A 22,438-nucleotide genomic window follows, 5' to 3' on the forward strand; every position below is an offset into this window, starting at 1 on the left:
GTGGGGTGCTCGAGGTCTCAAACCTGATTTTAACTGATGTCTGCCTCTGTATTTGTGGCACTGACACTCCGGAAGGCATACTTCATTTATTCTTCCCAGCTAGAAAGGTGTCAGACAACCCTCTGCTAGGGATTTTAACACCTACCTTGCTTTTCTCTCCCACTTTGTTTTACCTTTCTTACATTGCAATGTTGTTGCTGCAGTAGTATGATATTGTGCCTCAGTATGTTTTGAGATTTGTCTGAAAAGTGGGTTATGGGGTAAACTGCATTTTATAAGTGTTTTCTGTAACTGCTTTCAATTGATGGCACAATCTTTCTCTTACAAATTTATTTTCCCCTCTTCCTCTCTCATTTTCTGAACAACCTGTTTAGAGAAAGTAGATATAAGTTAAGGAGAGCAGAAACAAGATATAAGTTAAGGAGAGCAGAAACAGGCTCTAACGGCAGTGAGTGAGCAATTCAGCTTGTGGTGCTTAGTTCAGAGAACAAGCAGCCAGTCTGATCCTGAAGATAATGGGCCATGCATGGTGCTTCCCCCTCATCTTCCTCAGAAAACAACTAATTCTGTCCCAAAAACTGTCCATACATGAACACTCCCATAAAATCAGCTGAGAACATCACCTGAAGGCCCTTCAGTTTTCAGATGAATAGCGCCCACCCTAAAGCTCCCTGGGTAAGCTGCGCCCCCAGGCTCTGCACCCACCTCTCTGGTTTTCTCACCCAGCTAGGGTGCTCTCATACACCTCCACATGGCTTAATCCCAACACAGACTTCTTTGTCATTAGTGTTTTGCAGTTAACAATGAGAAGATTCATTAGCAACCCTCCAAGCACTGTCCTTTATAAAGCAAAGCCCGCGCATTGCAAAGCGAATTCTAGTTAAGGCTTTTTCTGTAGAATTAATTATGTCTCAGTGGGAAGAAATCAAAATGGCAGTTCTTCATACAGCATGAATACTAAGGCAAAAGGAGGACAGTGACAGCATAAGCTGGCACACAGAGAAATGCATGGAAGTGGGCACTTTGGGCTTTCTTATACTGAATTTTAGACATTTAATCTACCTTCTCTGTTATTGCTGTTCAGGAGGATCTAAGATGGCATTCATGATAAGACAAAGGTTCACACTGAGACATAATGGAGAGCAATAAATGTGTTACTAGGGCTATTTGAACATTTCTGAATGTGGAAGCTTCTTTAAAACACATATTCCCTAGCCTGATGAAGTCATCTATTCCAGTAAATCTCTTGCATTAATGGTTTTGAATATCTACTCAAAATTAATCTTCAAAGAGATACTTATTTGAATGTGTGGGTTTCTATTCTATTTTCTATTCTATTTCTGGAAATATGCTTAGCACATTTAATGTTTATTTCAGTAAAACCTATCTTCTACATTTCAATGCAATTCAGAGATGGTATGCAGCTATAGTTCTTATTTTAAAGTACTATTTCACCTGATGCTTCAAATTTTAAGCATTATGCTAATAGATAGCCATCAAAATGAAACAAAATGTTACGGGGACTGGGCAGGTCAGCTTAAGTCTGCCAGCTACAGGGATCTTTTTCTTCCTCTCAGAGCTCTAGACCTGATAAACACCCAAAACCGGAGACACACTGGTGGAAGTTAGATGTGATTAGACATAGGCAGCTTCTATATTATTGCATGAATAAGAGAGCTGTGGCACCAGCCAGAGGTTTACAATTCCTCAGTTTGCTCCTGCCTTGGAAAGCATAAATAGAAACCTCCTAGAAGACTTGCTAGAGGCTCCTGCAGCACAGAGGAGTTTCCCAGGTGAGTCAAGTTATATATAGCTGCACATTTGCTTCACCCTCCAGCTTTCCTAAATTGTGACAGAACAGAGCCAGACGTGGGTTTTCACTGGCAGTTGCTCATCTGTAGCTGTTCTCCTGTGTGAAGGGGTCTGGGGAGCAGGGGAATCAGCAGACACTATAATTTACAAGCTCAGGTGGAGTCAATGAAATTCCCTTGTCCTTGGGATTTTCCCAGCCTGACAAGGAAGCATACTCAGACTTTCAAATCTGCCTTCTTGCCTTGAATGCAAGCAGAGTTTATGTAAACCAGGTTTATTTGATATATTTGGTGCATATATCATCACACACATATATACATGCATATATGCAAATATGTATGTATGTATGTTTGTGTGTCTGTGTATATGTATCTATCTCCTCCTGGATTCCTCTTCCCCTGCAGTGCAACAAGCAGAGAGAGAGCAGGGGATCTCCTAAGCAGCTGCAACAGAAACAGCATCTGCTGAAGGTGCTTCTGGCTGAGGCAACGTGAAGGGGGTACCCACCTCTGCAAGCAGCATTTACTGTACCTTACCCACGATAGCATGTGTGTTTTAAACACGCATGGCCTGAAATGAGTTGCTAATTTCAGATATCACGATGCAAATTAAAAATCACATATTATTTTATTTTCCCCTGGAAGACACAGAATACTTACCCTGATATTACACGTTTCAAGGGGCAAGTTATATGCAGACCACCTGGAACTGGTAATACATGTATTCCTGTTGAAGGTCTGATTTAACTGTAAATTTGTTATTTCAGTTCTGAGTTATTTGGTTGCCATGATGATCCTTAACTAAATCATTGCTCTGGATGTCTGCTATTTTCTGACTGGATCCACTTTTTACAGCAACAGTTCTTTGAAATAAAGGTTATCAATCAGCCATTCAAATTAAAAGCAAGTTAAAACTAAATGTTCCTGTATGCCCAGACTGTGTTACTTGCATATACTTGTAGCTACGGCGAACAAGCCTGTCTCTTAGTGTGTATAAAAGTAAACATGTAAAACATGTACTTATGCACATCTTGGGGTGTGAAATTCTAAAAACATTGCAAGAACAGTGAAACAGGAAAATAAGTTGTTACCCAGGAATCACAGGAAGTTGTGCTCTTGCAGTGTGCATGTGTTGATTAAGGTTGTTATGTTTAAGGCTAACAGACTAGTTACAAATGTGCTTAACAGAAAGATTATCTGCAGTGTATTTAGTTCTACGACTAATGAGAGTTATGGCTATAAACTAGTGCTCTTTAAATGCTGCCTTCGTTCTTGTAAGTCTCACACATTCTTTCCCTGCATAATCTCAAAACCCATTAAAAAAGCCGGTGTATTCTAATTAGCTGTATCGGCCACTGCAATATATTTAAATTTTGGTAGTGTCTCAAGCCAAACAAGTCAGAGGACAGGATCAAATGAATTTGTATTAGACAAAGTATAGACTAGGTTTTATTTAAAAGCTTTTCTACCCAGCTATAGAGTGAACATTTTATTATCTGAAACTTCATGCTGAATCTAGGCAGATTTCCTGAGGCATTATCTTAATGCTCAGACAATGTAATTACTACTAAATCAATATTTTGTATTCAAGCCTAATTACAGTACATGCATCACAGTGCTGTTACAGAGATGTGCAGTTGGCTGGTTAGTAGACTTTAGAACCATAGAATCATTTAGGTTGGAAAAGACCTTTGAGATCATCAAGTCCAACTGTTAACCCACGACTGCCAAGCCCACCACTAAACCATGTCCCTAAACACTGCATCTATGTATTTTTTAAACACCTGCAGGGATGGTGAGTCCACCCCCACCCACCCGGGCAGCCTGTTCCAATGTTTCACCACACTTTCAGTGAAGATTTTTTTCCTAATATCCAACCTAAACCTCCCCCGGCACAACTTGAGGCTGTTTCCTCTTGTCCTGTCCCTTCTTATCTGGAAGAAGAGATCGACCCCCACCTGCCTACACCCTCCTTTCAGGTAGTTGTAGAAAGCAAAAAGGTCTCATATCTGTTTAGCTGGCTGATATTAAAACTGACAAAGGATCTCAGCTTTGGCTGCCCTGATGTGAGTACACAATGTTAGAATCAACTTTGCTGGTTTTGATATTGTCTCATATACAGTATGTCTACCAAGAGCTACCAGTCTTATTGCCCCAAAATAAATTCTCAAGGGAAACAACTCTTTTTCAGTTGGCATACACATTTCTGGAAGCTACAGTTTTCTTCATAGAAGGATGTAGAACAGAATTTTTGATAAGGGCTGAGATGGCATCAGTTGCAAATAAATGAACCGAGGTGTTTTAAGGGCTGTTTGCTTTGGCACATTCCCTATTCAGAGTTACTTTTTCCTAGAAGAAGTCATTGCAACATCCCAATTCTGTGATCTCAAACCTGAACTCTCAAAGAGGGAAAAGGAAATTGGAAAGGGCAGGTAGGGCTCATCTACCCTTCCAGTAGTTTGCCATCATAAAAACTCCAAGACCAGAGCTGTGCAGAAAAATGTTTTTTTTCTTAAGAATCACACCAAAATTATCCTCTCTTAAGTTTCAGACATCAGTTGGCAGGCGTGTCACCTTCCTGGGGATACTCCAAGCACTACAGGGTAGGGAAAAAAATGTTCATTTTCTGGCATAGGAATTAGACTTGATCATGGTCAGAAATTCCAAAATGTATATACTTTTCCCCGCTCCTTATCAGCAGTCTTCTCAATATGCGTAGATCCTGCAAGATTCTTCTCCTGTTATAAAATGTCCCTCCTAGATTACTCTGATGAGGTGTAATGGGCGCTTATACAAAGTAATTACAGCTTCAATTTGTGCACTCATTGGTCTTCTTTTCACAGAACCTAAATGCATGAGGACCTCTAAAGCCGCTGTCTCCAAATGGCAGATAGAGAACACTGAAGTATCATACTGGTGCAACCTCCCTGTCTTCAGCAGACATCTAGTAAAATGATTTTGGAAAGAGTGGAAGAAATGGAGCAGACTGAGATTTCTTTACTTCTTTCATCACCTCAATATAAAAATATGGAGAAATATGAGGCACCCACTAATATGTATTAATTTTGTTCATTGCAATTTCATCACCTGAACATGAACCCCTGAAGAAGATCTAAGAAAGGAGGTTGTTGTTATTAATCTTGAGCAAGAATAGAGAAATGGCATTATCTAGGTCAAAATCTAACACTCAGGTTTGGAAACAATGATGACAAACTGGAGACAATATAAATTAGTAGTGCAAGACCAACCTTGAAAACAACCTTGTTCTGTCCACTGAAAGACTAAATGAAAGACTAAGGCACCTCAAGTGAAAAAGTTTAAAAGGCAATTAAGTCATGATCCATTTCTTCCATATGAAAGGAGAATTATCTCACAGTAGCAGAATTTTCAGTCTAGCCAACTCAGGCTCTCCAAGATATAAAAGCACAAGCGCTCAGGTAGGATTAGATTGCATTTTTGAAGATTATGTTTTTAAAATGAAGTTAACAAGCTGTCGAGCAGATTACAAAGGACGGTGTTAGATTTCTGCTAGGAGGGCTCTTTTGGTCAAGACTGGATGTTTCTGTAGGCAGAATGCTGAGTTGGCTCAATATGGAAATCTCTAAAGGTGGCTTTCTGGCATGCAGGAGGTCAAGAGTAAGTAAAAAAAGTTCCTTTTTTCTTGAGATCTACGAGCCTTCTGGACTGAGAGATACACTTTTTTAGTATAAGTATAGAGGACAGTTGCTTTCTGCCTTCAGACTCCAAGATCAGTGACGAATCCAACTTCTCTTTAAAAATGTGGTTTATGAGCTACTCCAGGAAATGTGGATGGAACACATTTTTAACTCAACAATCGCTGTACTTTCTTCTGGGTTTGGGGTTTTTTTGTGGGCTTTCTTTTTTGTTTGTTTTGTTTAAGTTTTTGGGGGGTTATGTTCTCCCCTGACTCAAGGAATGGTAAACTTATTGTCGTTTGGTTGGCTGGGTAAATGTTCTTACATTAGAACATTCTTTCCAGTCTCTCGCACTTGAGTGTTTCATAGTCCACTATGAAAGCAACTTAAACTTCATATTAATTTGCTAAATGTCAGCAATCTGAAGAATTCACAAGTCTATTTCTGTGCTGTTCCAGCTTGACTATGAATCACCAAAAAAATGAAACATATGCACTGGGCATACTTTTTGCCTACATATTCAATACAATTTTATGCCTCTCACTAAACGTCCTTAGGACAGAGATGGTTATTAAATCCAAAATAACCAGCTTATTCCTCTAGAAAAGCTTGTGCATCCATTTGTAAAGTAGTGTGGGATTTCAGGTCTTTATTTTTCACTTAATGCTTTAAGCGTCACTACTTTACAAGTTTTCTTACATAAGCTTTCAGAGACAAACACATATTCTGAATTCTATTGGTTTGTTTAAAATCTAGTAAAGCCTGCACCATAAAGCAAAACAAAAAACCTCAGAGTCGTTACGTAAATAAACATCATTGTGAAAATCTATTTGCTGCACATCCAGAGAAGCCTGAAGCACTGTTTCTTCAAAGAAACACTGATTCTGCTCATTCTGTGGTGAATACCAGAACAGATTGGCAGCAAGAGCCTCTGGGTCTGCCCTGTAGAGCTTTCAAAATCATGTCTTTCTTGGCAATAGTATAATGAGACATCTAAACTTCTCCCTGCCAGCTTAATGTTTTTGGCAGGAACAACCATATTTAGCATAAAATACCAGTAATCAAGGTTGAGCAGCTTTGATTTTTACACATTTCCCCTCTTTTTCTATTACAAGAAAAAATCAGAAACTAAAGATCAGAGACCTTAAAAATGTCTGCAATGCCAGCTCACGTGTCGTGGCGCAGGGTATTCTATTTAAGATAATTTCCCTCAGACTTCCTTCCTATACTGCAAGTTTTATACTTCAGGATATCAAATGTATTCTCTTTGGAGAGAAGAGTAATTAAAAAACCCAACAGATTGCGAATGCCTGCAAGGTTATCCTCACAGACATCAGTACTAAGGCAGTGGTTACTTACACCTCATTTGTAACTTACCCAACTAACTGAAGGTAATTTTAAAGAATTTACCAAGAAAATCTCTCAGCTAAATCTGTGAGAGGTGTCTACATGTAAGATTTAAAGCCTCACCACTTCCCAGCACTCTGCTACCACCCATTCACAGGAGCTGCCTCCAAGCATCTTTCATTGGGAACACAGCACAAAGCGCGTAAATCTGAATTAACCTGAGCTTCAAAATGTCCAGTTTGAATCTCAGCCTGTAATCTTGCTTTCGGAGGTATTTACCACTTCTTAATGCAATCACAGAGTCCTTCTCAGATTAGCGTCACCAGGTCCAAGCAATTAAGAAATACAGGCAACACCAGCATAATTTCCTCCATATATACAGATATATGTATATACAGATATACACTGGGAGACCTGAATTACGTTCCTTTCTTCCCTGAGGGTACCTTTGATTAGATTATGCCCTCTGCATAACTGTAGCACTTTGGTGTACACCTATCCCATCTTGGCAGCCTGTGCTAGGAATCAAGGCCTGATCCATGTTCAAGGCCACCACCTTTCAGAGCAGTCTAAATTCAAACATGGAGAAAAATTCAGTCATGCTTCATCTATACAGTCCGTCGGGAACAAACTGTGGGTCCAAGTTACCTTTTGAACACCACCCACATTTTCCCTCAAAGGGAACTCTCTGGCTTGTTCCAGACAGAAATCAGAAATAAACAAACATGTACGTCGTTGGGCAATGAGAGGATCAAAACTCCAGAGCGAAAAAGAGAATAATCCAAAGTGACAGGGTATTTGCCCCTAACGCAGCGGCTCCAGTTCCTGTGGAGTATTTAACTCTGTCGGACAAACCCAGCTGAGGAAAAGCTGAAGCCTGACTCTACAAGATGGCCATACCAGAGGGGCACACTTTGGTTCCAGTTCTTCTTTTGCTGACTGCACAAGAGTTTTCTGTCCTGTCCTTAGAGCCACTGGAACACAAGTGGGTCTGGCTTCCCTTCAGCCAGCGACCCTCCCGCACCAATCCTCTCCAGTGACTGTGTAGCTGTTTCTTGCAAAATGGAGTTAACTTTCCAGGAGAAATTTAATTTCTGAAAATACTCAATAGCACTAGTGATGGCAGTTTCACCTGTAGGATGGGAAAAGGATTTTTCATGAACATTTTTGCACAACAGAAGTGATGAAACCAGGGTTCCCTGTACTCAAAGCAAGTGCTTGGGCGGTTTGTTTTTTTGTTTGTTTTTTTTGTTAGGTTTTTTTTGGGGGGTGGTGTTTGTTTGTTTGTTTTTAGTTAAATCACTACTAATCACTGTGCTAGGTGGCAGATACAAGGGCACCACATGCATTTTTGTCTTTTTGCAAAATGGCTGAGACAGACACCCAAACCCAGGAGATCGCACAGGACTATGAATCTGGATGAGAACAAAGAGAACAAGGAATCTCTTCAGCTAGACCATGTAGGAGCGTACAGTGGAAAGGGACCTTCTGGGTTGCTGAATCCCAATCACCAACTTTCACACATAAAAATGCATTTTCATGATCTTGCAAGTAGGGTGATAAAAAGGCATGTATTTGAGCTCTTGAACCCTTCCTGGAGGTGATCTTCTGTAAAGGAGGAACCAGTGGTCCTCTGAGAGGCTGTTTGCTGTAAAAATGGCTGTTCCATAACCACGCTGGCCAGTGCACTGCCTGCGCAGGGTACAGCCCTCTCACCTGGCTGCCAAGGGGATTTGCTGCTCTGAAACTAGAAATGTTCACAATCCACCCTAAATTTATGCCTTGCCCATTTTATCAACTCGTCCTGGTGCCAGCGTTGTTTTTTATAAGTAATCAGCTTTTCTCCCTCTTGGGAGGAAGTTCTTCTCCCACTTGTATTTATAACAGCAGTCACGTACTGCATCAACTTTAATTTCATTGCACGAAAGAAGCTCTATCTTTTGAGTTTTCTCTCATATGATAGCTTATGAGCCTCTCAATTCAGAAGAGGAATTAATGAGCAACTGCCAACTGCATTTCATAGTATAAGAATGAGGAGGCAACAAAGGAAATTAACAGGTAACAGGCTTATGAGGGGGAAAAAAAAGGTGATTCTTTACACAATGTTTAGTTAAACCCTGACAATTTCTGCCATGGGGTATTATGGCTGCTGAAGTATAGAAGAGTTCAAAGGGATTAGATAAATTGCTGGAAAGGATAGGAAATGCAAAGATATCATCTGTGTCTGAGGGAGTCCCTGACCCACAACTGCTGGAGGCCACACAAGCATCCTAGCAAAATACACTGTATGTGTAATCTTCAGCCTTCACGGGGCATTCATTATCAACTGGTGCTGGAAGCAAAACAATGGGTCTCACTTTGATCTGCTGCTGGCCGGAATTTTTCTTTCAAGTGCCTTAAGTGCCTTTCATATTATGCTATTCAGACTTGTTTCTGTAACTCCACTCCTCGAGCACATCCAGTTTTTTTCACTGTTTCATCTTCATGTTTATCTTCACTTTGCACGACCAAGTTAACTCCACCAGGACTTTTCCACTTCTCGCGTCAGGGTCATTATTTGTCTATTAAAACGGAACTGATCCTAATACTGATCTTTGAAAAATACAGTTTTGGACTTCCTCTTCCAGTACAAAATTTCTTTAGGTAATGCCATCTTCTTTGTCTACATTCCTGTGTGCCTCACAGCTACTTTCCCTTATCGAAGAAACCTTCTCCAATTTATTCACCAGACTTCCTTGTCAAAACTGAACCAAAATATACATTGACTTTTTGAGTTACAACTAAACTGTCATTAATCACCAATTCCTCATTTTCATGCTTGGTATTCATGTATTTATTTGTGGAAAAAATGTCGGGGTTTAATAGCTTTTGTAAAATTTACTGCAGGTTGATTTTTTTTTAAACTGTTCTTACTCTTTGACCTCTCTTAAAACTTCTTCAGTCCCATTACTTTAGGTATTTCTGGTAATCTCTTCACTTATTTGAGATGTCTTTCCTAACATGAGTATTCTACCAGTGGGGACAGGACCAAAGGCTTTTAACAAAAATCTTTGCCAGGTGTAACTTTTTTGGCCCAAAGAGATCTCCTGGACTCCTCCAAATTCCAGACTCTGCACTCCTCCAACTCTAATTAGTTCCCACAGCTGACATCCACACTGCTAAATGAAATGCCCCAGAACATTCCTGTGCACTCCAGCTAATGAGCACACAATAGCCTCTGGTTATTACAGCAAACTTCCCTAAATGCCAAAATGTTGTGACAACTTGCAAAATGCCAAATGGGAATGATTGTCGGGACATTCTTATCCCTAAACTGTCCCTGGCAGTTACCTGGAAACACGCTTGGTGGGCACCAGCCAACAGCATGCCAGGGACTGCTGTAACAGCTTAATGGGATAGATGGTGAGTCTGGCGACTGGGAACACGCCAGGCACTGCCGGGTGTATCAGTATGGAGCCAGCCTTGATGTGTCACAGTTTGAAAGAGAGAACCTTAAACTATAAGACTATTTTTATCCTCACGCTAAACTTATACTGAACCAACTCATAATCTTCCAGTCCAGGGTCACCCTTCACAAGCTAGTTTTCTCAGAGATTTCATTACTTACTAAAATTATTGTGTGTCAGTCATCACCTAATAGTGATTAAATGATCCTGGAAATGCACCATGGCCTTAAGGTGGGTAATCTGGACATTTTTTGCCGATCAGGCTGGCACTTTTGCATCCTAGACCCATTTCAACCTTTGTGCATTTAAAGCCTTTTCCTTCTGTGTCCTTCTCTCTCTCATTTCAGTGACGGTGAAAAATAAAACTCTGAAGCTCTCCAAAGACTGCTATTCTGGGTATGCTGCCAGTCGTTATTAGCGTAGATCACCCTGTAAACAGGATATCTTACACATCTTCATGTCAGTCTAACTTTCTTCTTTATAAAAAATCTTTTGATGAGGCTTGGAAATCACTAGGAAAATCTTAATTGACAAAGGCACGTGGGGCAAAAATCTGATAAATGGTTATAAGAGATTTTCACTGTTCAAGTTAGATGCCAAGCATACTGAGTGTTCAAAAGAGAAGATAGTTCAGAGTAAAATCTATGCCGGATGCTTCCACCAACCTGATCTGCTTTTCTGTGCCATGTCTGGTGCCTGAAGTGAAGTGGCGTGGTTTTTCCCAGCGTAAAAAAACGGGTGATTATTTTTCCTATTTTTTCTAGAGAAAGGTGAAATGGAGAAATGGACAGACAGGTGGCTATGGGAAAGGTCAAAGTTCGTGATGGCTTACCGCTCTCACTCCTACGTACCAATGCTGCACCCTGTGCCAAGCTGTGGCCCAGCCCCGGTCCTCCTTGCACAGTTTTTATCACCTTTCCTCTCATCCTTTCCTCTCATCCACAGATCCTTCTGCCTTCCAAACTACAGTGCCTGGAAACAGGGAAATCTCTTGTGCTCTGTGCCAGGATTTTTCCTGCTTTGAAGAGGACACATGTTCACCGAGGCCTCTCACGTACAGAGCGAGCCACCCAGCCCTGCACTCGTGCATGTGGCCTGCTTGTGCAGAAGCACATTTTCACCAAAACAGAGAACATCAGCACTTCAGTTAGAAACAACAGGCCTTTTGTGCAGCTCTAAAAATTGGAACTCATAGATAAAATTATTCTTCTTAATACAACACCACATAATTTTATTAAAGATCAGGTTAGACCAGCTTTTGAGGTGAGTGTGATGCAGACTGTAAAGGAGTGGAGCACAATGGCTTTGAAGTTTGTAAAACACCTTTTTGCTTACGTCAGCTACGCTAATTTTTTCCCCAAGTGATATTTAGCTTAAATAGATGGGTAAATAGCTTCTGTCAAGAGGAACGGCAGTACACTGTCCACAATTTTTATCAACAACTCTTCTAAAGAATATCATGATTAAACCAGGTCTCAAGTCTGAATCAACTTGAAGGAACAACAGAAAGATTAACTCCATGTTTAGTGAATGCTACATAATTTATTTAATAAAGTCTCCAAATAAGCATGGAAATTACAGGCCTGACTACAATTGAATGTATCTGAAAAAAGACACTTTACATGGCTGATTGAACACAAGCACACAGACAAATGGAACTGGAAAGGTTTTTTAACATGGAAAGTTTAAATTTTATGGTGCTTACTATCATTTATAACAACCACTAACATATAAAACAACACAAAGGGCAATCCATCTTGCAGACAACATAGAAGCTTCTGAGTTAAAGTCATGGCAAGAAAGTAATTTAAGAGCTAATTTTCATACATCTAGGTATCATAGCTTGGTCTCGGAACTCAAATGCTATCAAAATGTACTACCTCCTCAAGTTCAGAGTAGAAACATACAAAAAATACTTATTTGGCAAAGACAGAATGATTTAGCAAGTTCCAGGCACTTGCAAAATAAGCATTTTATGTTTGCAGCTGCATGTCTCTCTGAAGGACGAGCTTCCAAAAAGAAATGAAGGAAATATTCCAAGAAGCAGCAATGCTATGCTAAATAAAATCAGTAGCATAAGATGCTCATGGGAAAGGGTTTTATTTCCCTCAGTTATCACCATTAGAGTAAAAATTTGTTCAGTTGGAATAAGTAGTATCACCAGATGGAAATCGCGATATATATTTCTATGTCTTACTTCATTTTTCATTAAGACAGTTTAGAATCAAAGATTAAAGCCTTAATATTAAACACAAACCAAAACAGAGTATATGTGCACATCAACACATCTGGCCTGCAACGTCTCACATCTTATTTCTCCTATACCTGCATTCATTTATTATCTCTTATCCTCAGAATCCTATCTTGCATGCTTAAATATTCACTTTAGAGTGCCATAAATACTAAATTATTTGTAAACCACTGCATATGCCTCAAGGTTTTTCTATAAATTAAACATTGTATCTGAATGGCATCATTAATCATTAGTTAATGGCCACCGAGGGAATGTTAACAGGTTACAAAACAGGTTTCCAACACAAAGACATGCAGACAAGGTCTGGAAGATTTAAATCTTCTCAGCCATGAAGATCTCAGAATTAAGACAAGAAACAGCCAAGCACCTATACATATAAGTGACAGTATCTGCAAAGGGTTTCAGAAATATACCTGTGGTGTCCCATGCGTCATCTTTTTGTTCCTAAGAGGGAGAAAAACAGTGTGCAAGATGTTTCAGACAGAAAGACAATAATGAATGAAAATTCACATTTACATCAAGTAATACTACTATACTGTTTTTAATGACCAGGTAGGGAAAGGACCCTAAATGATTTGCTGATGCTTCCTTGTGCCAAAAAGAAGTCTATTATCAAAACCAATTTTCTTCAGGCACTTTGATGGTAGGACTTAACATATATGATTAGTTCTTTAGAATCTGAAATAAAACACAAGCTAAACTCTGTAAGGTGAAGACTTTGATGAGGACATCTATCATAGAAGATGTCTCCGTACTAGACATTGCAAATGGTATGTAATGGTGATAGAATTCTGCAGGAGCACACGGAACATTAATTCATGTGTATTTTGTACTGGTCCAAAAAAAACCCCTGACGCTGCTAGGTTTGAAGCTGGAAATGAAATGAAAAAAAAAAAAAAAATCATGCTAATTACTTTAAAAAGAAATTTCCTTTCTGCATTTCATTGCATGCTCATTATCAATACTTACATATTTATATAGAATTCGGCTAATCAGGGCTGATTCTGCAAAAATATCTCTGTACACACTCCTGACCTTTAGAATGGGATTTTCTACTCGGGGGAATACAACTGCAGGATGCAGGACACAGAACCTACTTAGTTCCCCCTCTCATTAAGGGATGCTCAGAGGCAAGTTAGTCAGTGTTTTAAAGAGCTTGTTTTTTTTCAAACATCTTTCTGCAGAGACTTCATGAATGCTCCATCATATTCTGCTCTGCTCTTTTAATAACATTTACTTTTTACCCCACTGATCTCTGTCTGTAGCTGCACCACAAAAAAAACCAAACAAAACCCAAACCAAACAAAACTGTACAAAACAAGTGAACAATCACATCCACATGGAAATGAAATCAGACAGAAAACATCTATTATTACACTGGGCAGTTCTACCATCTATCTACATGGACACGGGAACATTTTCCAAGGTATCCAGGTGGCTTCACTGATGCCAACCAATGACATCAGAGCATGTAATAGCAGAGGATGGTTATAGATGAGACTAATTTTCTTTTTTTTTTACAAAAAGCTGTAGTGAAAGAAAAACAAGTAAAAAGATAAAACTTTTTTGAAAAAGAAACCAAACAAAATCTCACCTAAATCGTCTTGCAACAGTTCCTCATGTCTGTCTTCTCTGTTATAGCATAAAGCATTCTATCATAGACAGTGTCTTAAAAATACTGGCTTGACTGAGAACCCACATTTCCCCTCAGTAAACACTTGTTACCAATTTTAGTTAAAAGCTTTAAAAAAATTAAACCCTGAAGAGTATTGCCAGCAAGGAATGCAAAAACCAAAATAATAATGTTAGCTGTTGAAATACTGACTTTAAAACACAAAGCAAGCCAGCTGAAAAGTAACATAAACTCCTAATTTGAGAACAAAATGGTCTACTTTATCCATGGATTTGATGTTTATCCTCAGAAACTGATTTGATGCGGGCAGCCAGAACAGGACCTGGATTTAGCTAAGCAGTGAGTCTGGCCCATAGCAATTTCACAAAGTAGCCTAAAATAGCTAATGCCTGGAAGCTGGGTATGTCTAAGTGTTAAAGGCCAAAGGCTATGTTTAGTGTCCACACTCATGACACGATTCTGTGATTCAGTTACACCACAAAGATCTACTGAACCTCTTCTAACTTCAATGAGAACTTAAGATCTAGTTTATTTACTGAGCAGTATCATAGTTTCAAGTCAGGGCTTCAAACCCCGTCCTATAATCACAATGAAGTTTGCCTTGCATTCTCTTATCCACTCTTGTTGCCTATTGCTTCTAGCAAGATGCTCTTTTTTGTTCTACAGATATTTTAAAATGAAAGAAAAAAAGAAAACAGCATAGATCAGGCAATGCTGTCACATGGAGCAATTTTGCTTCACATTTCAGTTATTTATATTCCTCCTAACTTAGGTTTGTGTAAGTGATCAAAGGATATCCTTTAAAAAAGTAAAAAACAGTAACATAATTGTATTATTTGTATATATATTATTATACAGGTCTGACACCGCAGAAAAGTCACTTAGCAAGCTAATAGACTTCTGATTTACATAGCATTTTAGGACATGCATAAAGAAAAGCTGTTCACATACTATACTTAGCATGTGTGTGCGTGTGTGTGTGTATATATATATATTATTTAACACAACTTACCAAGAAAAATAACACCTACATTCTTAAGATCCTGCCTACTGGGAAGCTTACGTGTTTTCTTTCATAACAATACATGATGTCACAATTCTTAAAGTAGTGACTTTTTTTGCCCTATGAGAAAAACCTCCATAAAATTGTTCAGGCGCCAAGATGGCTGTGCTTAGTTTTCTTAAGTGAAGGTAAATGCTGTTTCCTCTGTGCTGAGGAAAGATATGATTTTTTAAATTAAGGCAATTTTTCTAAAGCTACATCCTGAATTTGCTGAATATGGATGGATGTAGTTCAGGGAAGGAAAAAAGCTTTTCAGAAATCGTGGACGGGGAAGAAAGGGACAGTTCTTCCCCTTGGCATCACGTTCAGAGTGGGGAAATAGGTTTTGCATCTTGACCACGCTAACACTTCAGTTTTGCTAGCACGGGGGCGCAGGCACGATCCCAGGGCAGATCACTGCGTGACTGCACACAGAGTGCTGGGAGGCTCAGGCTTGGTCCTGACGCCCCAGCTTCCCTGGGCTTCGGCAAGGCAGGATCCGACCCAAGCGTATTACCTTGGTCGTCTCAGAGCAACCTTTGTCCCCACAGTCTGAGAAAGATTCTTTATGAGGTGTGAGTCTCAGGACAGCCTCATCGGATGAATGACTTTGAATGACATGGGCAACATCTCAAACCAGCTAGCAGGGTAGGCAACGTTACTTACTTTCCTCAATGTGCTAAAATCTCCCCCAATGATAAAAGATCAAAAAGTAAATTACAGGCTCTAAAATGACAAAAATCTCCTATAGAAAGCAGCTTATAAGGTGAACTAAGCAGAACTGATGTAAATCTCCCACATCTAATTGTGGATCTATAATGCTAAAAATATGTAAGTTATATATTTTTAGGTCCCCTAGAATAAGCAAGAGCATACAGCGAAAAAGAGCAAAACCTATTTCTGTGGAAAACAAGCGCTTTAGGTAAGTATAGCCATCAGGATGGAGAAAACAAGTTGAGTAAAATCCTGCTCTCACTGAATATAATGGCTTTATAAAAAGTTTATCACATGCTTTATTTTTATATTCTGAAGGTACAAGTTTAAAGAACATGGCAATACCACAGATACAACCAATCAGTAGAAACTGCCTGAAAATTTTCTGCCAAGCCTACGCTGTAAGAGTGATTCCCTGTAGCTTATTTGTCTATGCCAGTAAAAAAAAATAATATAAAACGTGGACAGAATTCTGCCACAGCACCATAGCAGTATATATTATTGCAGCACGATGTTCCCAGTAGGTAGTGTAGTATCCAGCCCTGTCAATGCCCAGTAATTTTGTTCTATAGGCATTAACTTCTTAGAGGTTTCAGTTCAGAAAATCAAGTTATAACTTAACAAAGAGTAATTTTTTGTTTGTCCTTGTTCATGTGATGTTAGAATTAACTAAACCTGAGCCTCTTACATCAATTGTGTAGATTTTTAAATAGGTAAGACAGTGTAATTTGAAAAATCAAGCATATAGATTGCACGCACATAAACCCATCATCCCCGAGGCTGCAGCAAGAGGCGATGACACAGGCAGTAGCTTCCATTTGACCTTTTTGCGTAGGCCAACGGCAGTGAGGGTAGAAGAGCCCACGTCTTCTCGCAGAAGTTCTGTAGAACTTCATGCTGTTAGTGAGAACAAAGACGATGGAAGAAGTTACACCAGTTTTTGACGTTATGGGATTCATTGTTAATTGAGTCCCATGGGGACTCATACTGTCCTATGGAAATGTAAGATTCCATATTTATTCAAACTAAAGGTGGTGAGGCACTTGCTTATGAACCTTTCTCTCACTAATGGCTCTACCATGAATTATTGCTGCGGTTATCATGGGTTTTGAGCATGGCCTTATCAAACTCAGCACCTGCTTCACTATTGCATTTCCATATTTGTGTACGGATATGTAGACACACATATATACTGGAACATCCACAATCTTCATTTTCATATACCAGTAATTCCGTTTATTTATTAATGCTTAGTAGCTGAATCTGAATGATGATTTCCAGCTACAGGTAACTTGTATTAGCTGCCAAGCCACTTAGTTGCAAATTTATGTAAATATTCTTTCAACAGTTTTTTGAAATTATTAAAAAAACAGTAAAAAATATAAAAGTAAGCACCTGAGTAAAAATAATGTAGCTTGCGTTATTGTATCTTTAGTCATTGTGAAGTATAAAAAATATCTACTCATTCAAAAACAGTTATTTTTTTCTGTGAATATTCCACTATTTAAGAGTATGAGGTAACCCAAAATGTGTTTGTCATTTATAATGAAACTCATAAGGAAATCAGCCACTGAAAAATATTGTTATTTGTAAAGCATACCATTAAGTGAAAGAGCTATAGCTTGACCTCTTTTAATTTTCCCCTGACTCAGAGAACATGGTGCTGAAGGGCAGGCGGTAACAATACAACTTGAAAATTGGGTAAAAAGTTGTCATATAAAAGCCTCCAAATATATTTTTAACAAGATGCTTTCGATGCTTCAGTAAAGCACATGCCAGAAGGACTCTGGGCTGTCTCCTACTAAGAAGCTAGTATGTGTATGTGTTACTAATAGTATATGACTCTGGAAACAGGTTTTCCTATTTGAAGAACTGCTTACCATAAACTGAAATACAGAATTATCATTTCAGAACTGCATTAACTGTTTGTTGGGGTTTTTTTAAAGAAAAAACAACAAGTGTGAGTATATTTTCCATGCTTAGAGAATAGGGATAAATCCTCCCTGGTGTCTCTTGGATGCTCCTTCACCTTTTAGGGGGAGGACACATAAAACTGCCTCTCCAAGTCCTCCTTCAGCTTTGCCCACCTGCTTGCCTTCTGTGCATGGAAAGATGCAAAGGAGGAAGCACAGTCCTGCAGGGCTCACGGGATCCACTGGAACCCCTTTGTGGCATTTCCCCCACCTCCAGGTATGAACTGATTGAAGGCAAGTTCAATGGGCTGGTCTAGGCACTAACGTCGAGCAGCCTTTTCCTATTCTGTAAGATACATTTTCAAAATTAGGTTTGGGATCTTTAAAGCCAATAAATAAACCCCATTTTAATTTAAATATGTATTTTAAATCACAGTCTTCAGTTGGAAGACTAGTAGGAGTAAATGCTTTAACACAGATCAGTCAGTCCTGAGAAGTCAGCATTTGTTAAGAATAATGATAAATGAAATGAGAAGCTTTTCTCTGTGCCTACAGCATGTACTATGGTCCTTTTCTGTTGAGTGAGAGTTGTGTGTTGTGGGGAAGAGCTTTGGGCAAATGCTACAAAGTCATTCACTGGACAGCTTTGTGGAAATCAGTGCTTTTCTTTTAGGTATAAAGAATTTTCTTACGACTGAGGTAAGGAAAGCACTTAGCTGTCTACAGAGGTAGCCAAATTTTCGTCAGCAATAAGAGATGTGCAAAGGAGACCGATAGGACAGTGCAGTGGACGATGCCACTTGAATTAAACATTTAGCTTACATGACCTGAGATCTTTCCCACCTTTACCAACACTGCTTCTTAACAGAGACATATGCAATGAGCTATAATAAAAAAATTTAATGACTGCCACATCATTTAAAGAATTACAATAAGTATTATATACAATAATCATATTTCCTATCTGCCTACTAAGCTAAAAAGTATGCATTAGTATTAACCGCATGTGGTGGGGCAAGAGGGAAGGAAAAGCAAGGACGTCATGTCGTATGTCCCTGCAATAGTGTTAGGGACTGTGGGAAGGCCTCACGGCACATCAGAGCTGCAGGTGAGTTAGATCTGTAGTCCTCAGAATTTTTATATTGTATCTTACTATGTTCTATTTTTTTTTGCCATCTGTTTACAAAAGTCATAAAGATTTTTTTTTTTTTAAGAATATAAAATCAGTAGATTTTATGTTAAAGCATTAAATGACTAACTGAAGTTGTGATCATCAAAGTGATATTCACTATTTCAAGGGAATTTCTAAAAAAAAAAAAAAAAAAAAAAAGATGCATCACAAATCCTGCAGTTACTTCAGCATACAAGGAGCTGACACCTACTAAATGCAAGTAGGAACTGAGACTCTTTGCTATGAAGTTGTTTTCACTTCAAGTTCCCATAGGTCCCCAGATACTAGACACAGACATGCTTCTCAAAGTTCTTCTTTGGGGAGAGAGGAAAGATAGCATTCAAGGCAGAAAAAAAAGAACAATTTTAGGGCAATTTTACCATTGAGCTATTTGAAGTAGCCCCAAAGTTTAGGGTATTAGGAGTATAAGCAGAAATTTCAGGAAGACCAATAGCAGGCAGACTGAATGAAATCAGTCACACAGGAGCCGTTACTGCCTACAGTCCCCTAACTGTTATAACTCACACAGGTATGTAGTACCCTCTATTATCTACAAAACCTGATGCTATGGAAAATGTTCAAAGTCCACAGCTAAGTAATTCACTGAATTTTATTCTAAGAGCTCGAGATAATGTGAATTCCTAAGATAATTTGGACATGATACATTTCTCACAGCAAATGTTTGTGATCCCATGACAGCTTAAAAAAAAAAATTTAATAAACCACAGGTTTTGGTACCGTGAAAGAGGTCTGAGTAGCCTCTAGGGATATCATGCAGAACAGTCGCTGCTGATTCTGTTTTGCTAGTGACCTCTGTATTGATATAACTAACTGTATTGAATGATAGCTGAAGTCACATATTTGTATTTTAAAATACAATTATTTGTACACTTTACTTGGTGTAAAGTTATTTTCTACATCTATCGGCCAAAGAGGAGGCTGATAACCTGGAAACACACTCTGTTAAAATCTGCAATACATGTAAATAAAAATTTTGAACCTTTGACATTGCAAACCTCTTCAGACTATTTTTTTTTTTTTTTTGCTATTACAGAGAACTCTGTTGTACTAGATCTCTAGTAACAACACTACTAATATATACCCAAAATACTTGCCATTTCTCAGGTTCTTTCTCTGCTGTGGACACATCAACAATCTGTTGAAGTAAAAAAATACTGATTCAAGCTGACAATTTTTAAGTAGAGTTACTGATTAGATACTTAACCTACTAGCATTGCCATCCTATCACACTGCCATTATAACCATGATCAAGAAGGTTACATTCCAGAAATACAATTATATTGTTGGCAAGACAGTTACATTACTTCCTTTAGCAATACGCAAACTACAGTAAATCTACACTTGAGTGACAAGATGATTTGGGGGAAGAGTTATATTCTCCTTGCGAAACTCTTCAGGGAAATTTCATATCCGTGGGGACAAACAGGTTTGCTCTATGTAAAATCTTAGGAAAATAGTTTTATAACGAGTAAGAACCCAGATTTCAATAATACTAAACAGACATTAAAGGTCTTTTGCCTTTTTTAAGAAGATTTTTTATGTATGATTGAAATTTATACAACACTCCAGAAAAGCCATCATGTGTTAGATTGAAAAATAAAATCAGAAGCATTTTCTGTCATATAGTTATACATGAAAAAACGGGAACGTTAATGTCTTAGAAAGTGTATGTCCAGCTTTGTACTGTTACTCATTTAACAAAGCAGAAAATAAGATACTGTACTGTAAACAAAAAGCTACAGTAAAAGGACATTTTGAAATTTACACAAGTTTGAGTTCATAAACATTTTGGTTGCTCCGTAACAGTTTTCATATAAAATGAATAAAAAACCCTTGGACAGCTTTCATCACTCTTGGCTACTTTTCACTTAAATGCACACAGACATACTTTATATAGCAATATACTGATGTACTGTAACAAGGATATTAAACTATGATTACTGCGCTTTTTAACTGAGATGTGTATTATCCAATCAATATTATCTTTAATTGAAATACTCATACATTATGTATTCCCATCATGTTGTTAAGTATAAAAACATGAAAATATAACTTTACATTATTTCAGTTATATACATCAGTTCAGGCTTGACAAAGATTTCTTTTTTACGCTACGATTTTTAGAGGAATAAGCCCAGAGGTACAATAAATAGCTTTCCACTGTATACAGTAATGCAATTGTACTTTTTAAAAAAGTTTAGATTATCATATGAATATTATTTTAGTTTGGTCATTCTAGCATTGAACATTAAAAATCAGAATGCATCCCCCAACATTCCTGATGAGGAGTAATGCACAGAACACCTATGGATTACAGATGCATCAAGAAATGGTTTAGTTTAATTAGGGGCAAGTTACTGGTAAGTTTGCCATTGAAGACACCGTATATACCTCTTGCTGACTGTGCTGAGAGTATACACCGTGTTCACGTGCTTGCAGAAACAGGCTCAGAGCTTGTACCACAGGAAGGGTTTTCAAGTTTCTGATAAATGCTCTGTCTTCTCCAATGTTCGGTAAACGCTTTACTCAAGCCTAAGAAATGGATTCCAACTAAAACTGCAAGTCATTATTTCAAATCTTATGTAAGTCCAAAATAAAATAGAGATTTACTGAGACTGCATGAGGCAATGTATCCACAATGCAGAAAAACGTAAGCGTTTCAACAAAATGTACAGAATTTTATCTACAGGGAAAGCTAGAGAAACATGATGTTGCTTTGACTTGCATTAGCATTTAAATTAATGTTATTGCACCCCTCCTAGGATTCCTTTTTGCTTTGTAAGTAGTTATTGTTTCTAAATACACATAATTAAAACGTATGGTAACTTCAGATAGCAATGAATATTCATAACGATTAAGATTCAGGAAAGTTTTTATATTTTCATCAGTACAGACTTGCATCTAGTTTGAGTTATTATTGATCTTAATTTAAAAAGACATTGCCAAGGTTTTGGGTTTTGTTTCATAACAAAGAAATCTACTAGCTACTGCTTCGAATTACCTTTTGTCAGTTTGAAAACTGATTCCATAAAGGAACAATTTGAGAACTGTGTGTGTTTCATGCTTTAAATAAATATTTAACGTTATTTTACTGCTTGCCATTTATCAGTTTTTACCGACAGTCTTCTCTCGATGTACACGTATTTATGAACACAATTGTACAAATTTTGAGATTGATACGAACCAAACCTTTGGTTCCCAAGCCCCTGCACGTCAGAGTTCAGAGGAGCTCTAAATTGGCACCTATCTGTCTCCTCATGTGCTGGTATCAATTACCACTCCAACCCAGAACAATCTTGATCTTCAGAGTTCACAATGTTTATCTGGGCATTACACCTTGGGCTCGTCTGTAGAAAAAACTGTTGAATAGATTCAAGCGAGCTGGGGGTGGCGACACTACCCAAAACTGTAACACTGACCCAACCTTGAC

At 38.4% G+C, this 22,438-nt stretch overlaps 1 protein-coding gene across 4 annotated transcripts in view; it reads right to left on the reverse strand.

The window, feature by feature from the left end:
* Window positions 1-20,098: 20,098 nt before the first annotated feature.
* Window positions 20,099-22,438, reverse strand: part of GRIA2 (glutamate ionotropic receptor AMPA type subunit 2) — a 96,896-nt gene continuing 94,556 nt past the window's right edge. For 3 of the 4 annotated variants that reach the window (XM_056321953.1, XM_056321941.1, XM_056321973.1), the window contains one exon: window positions 20,521-22,438. This exon is cut by the window's right edge and continues 991 nt beyond it. The gene's annotated coding sequence lies outside the window, so the exon portion shown is untranslated. Of the gene's footprint in view, window positions 20,144-20,520 lie in introns of those variants that run through there. The other variant, XR_008819003.1, reaches the window with a different exon arrangement.

The sequence above is a fragment of the Falco biarmicus genome, chromosome 1, assembly GCF_023638135.1.
Source record: "Falco biarmicus isolate bFalBia1 chromosome 1, bFalBia1.pri, whole genome shotgun sequence".
NCBI lineage: Eukaryota > Metazoa > Chordata > Aves > Falconiformes > Falconidae > Falco > Falco biarmicus.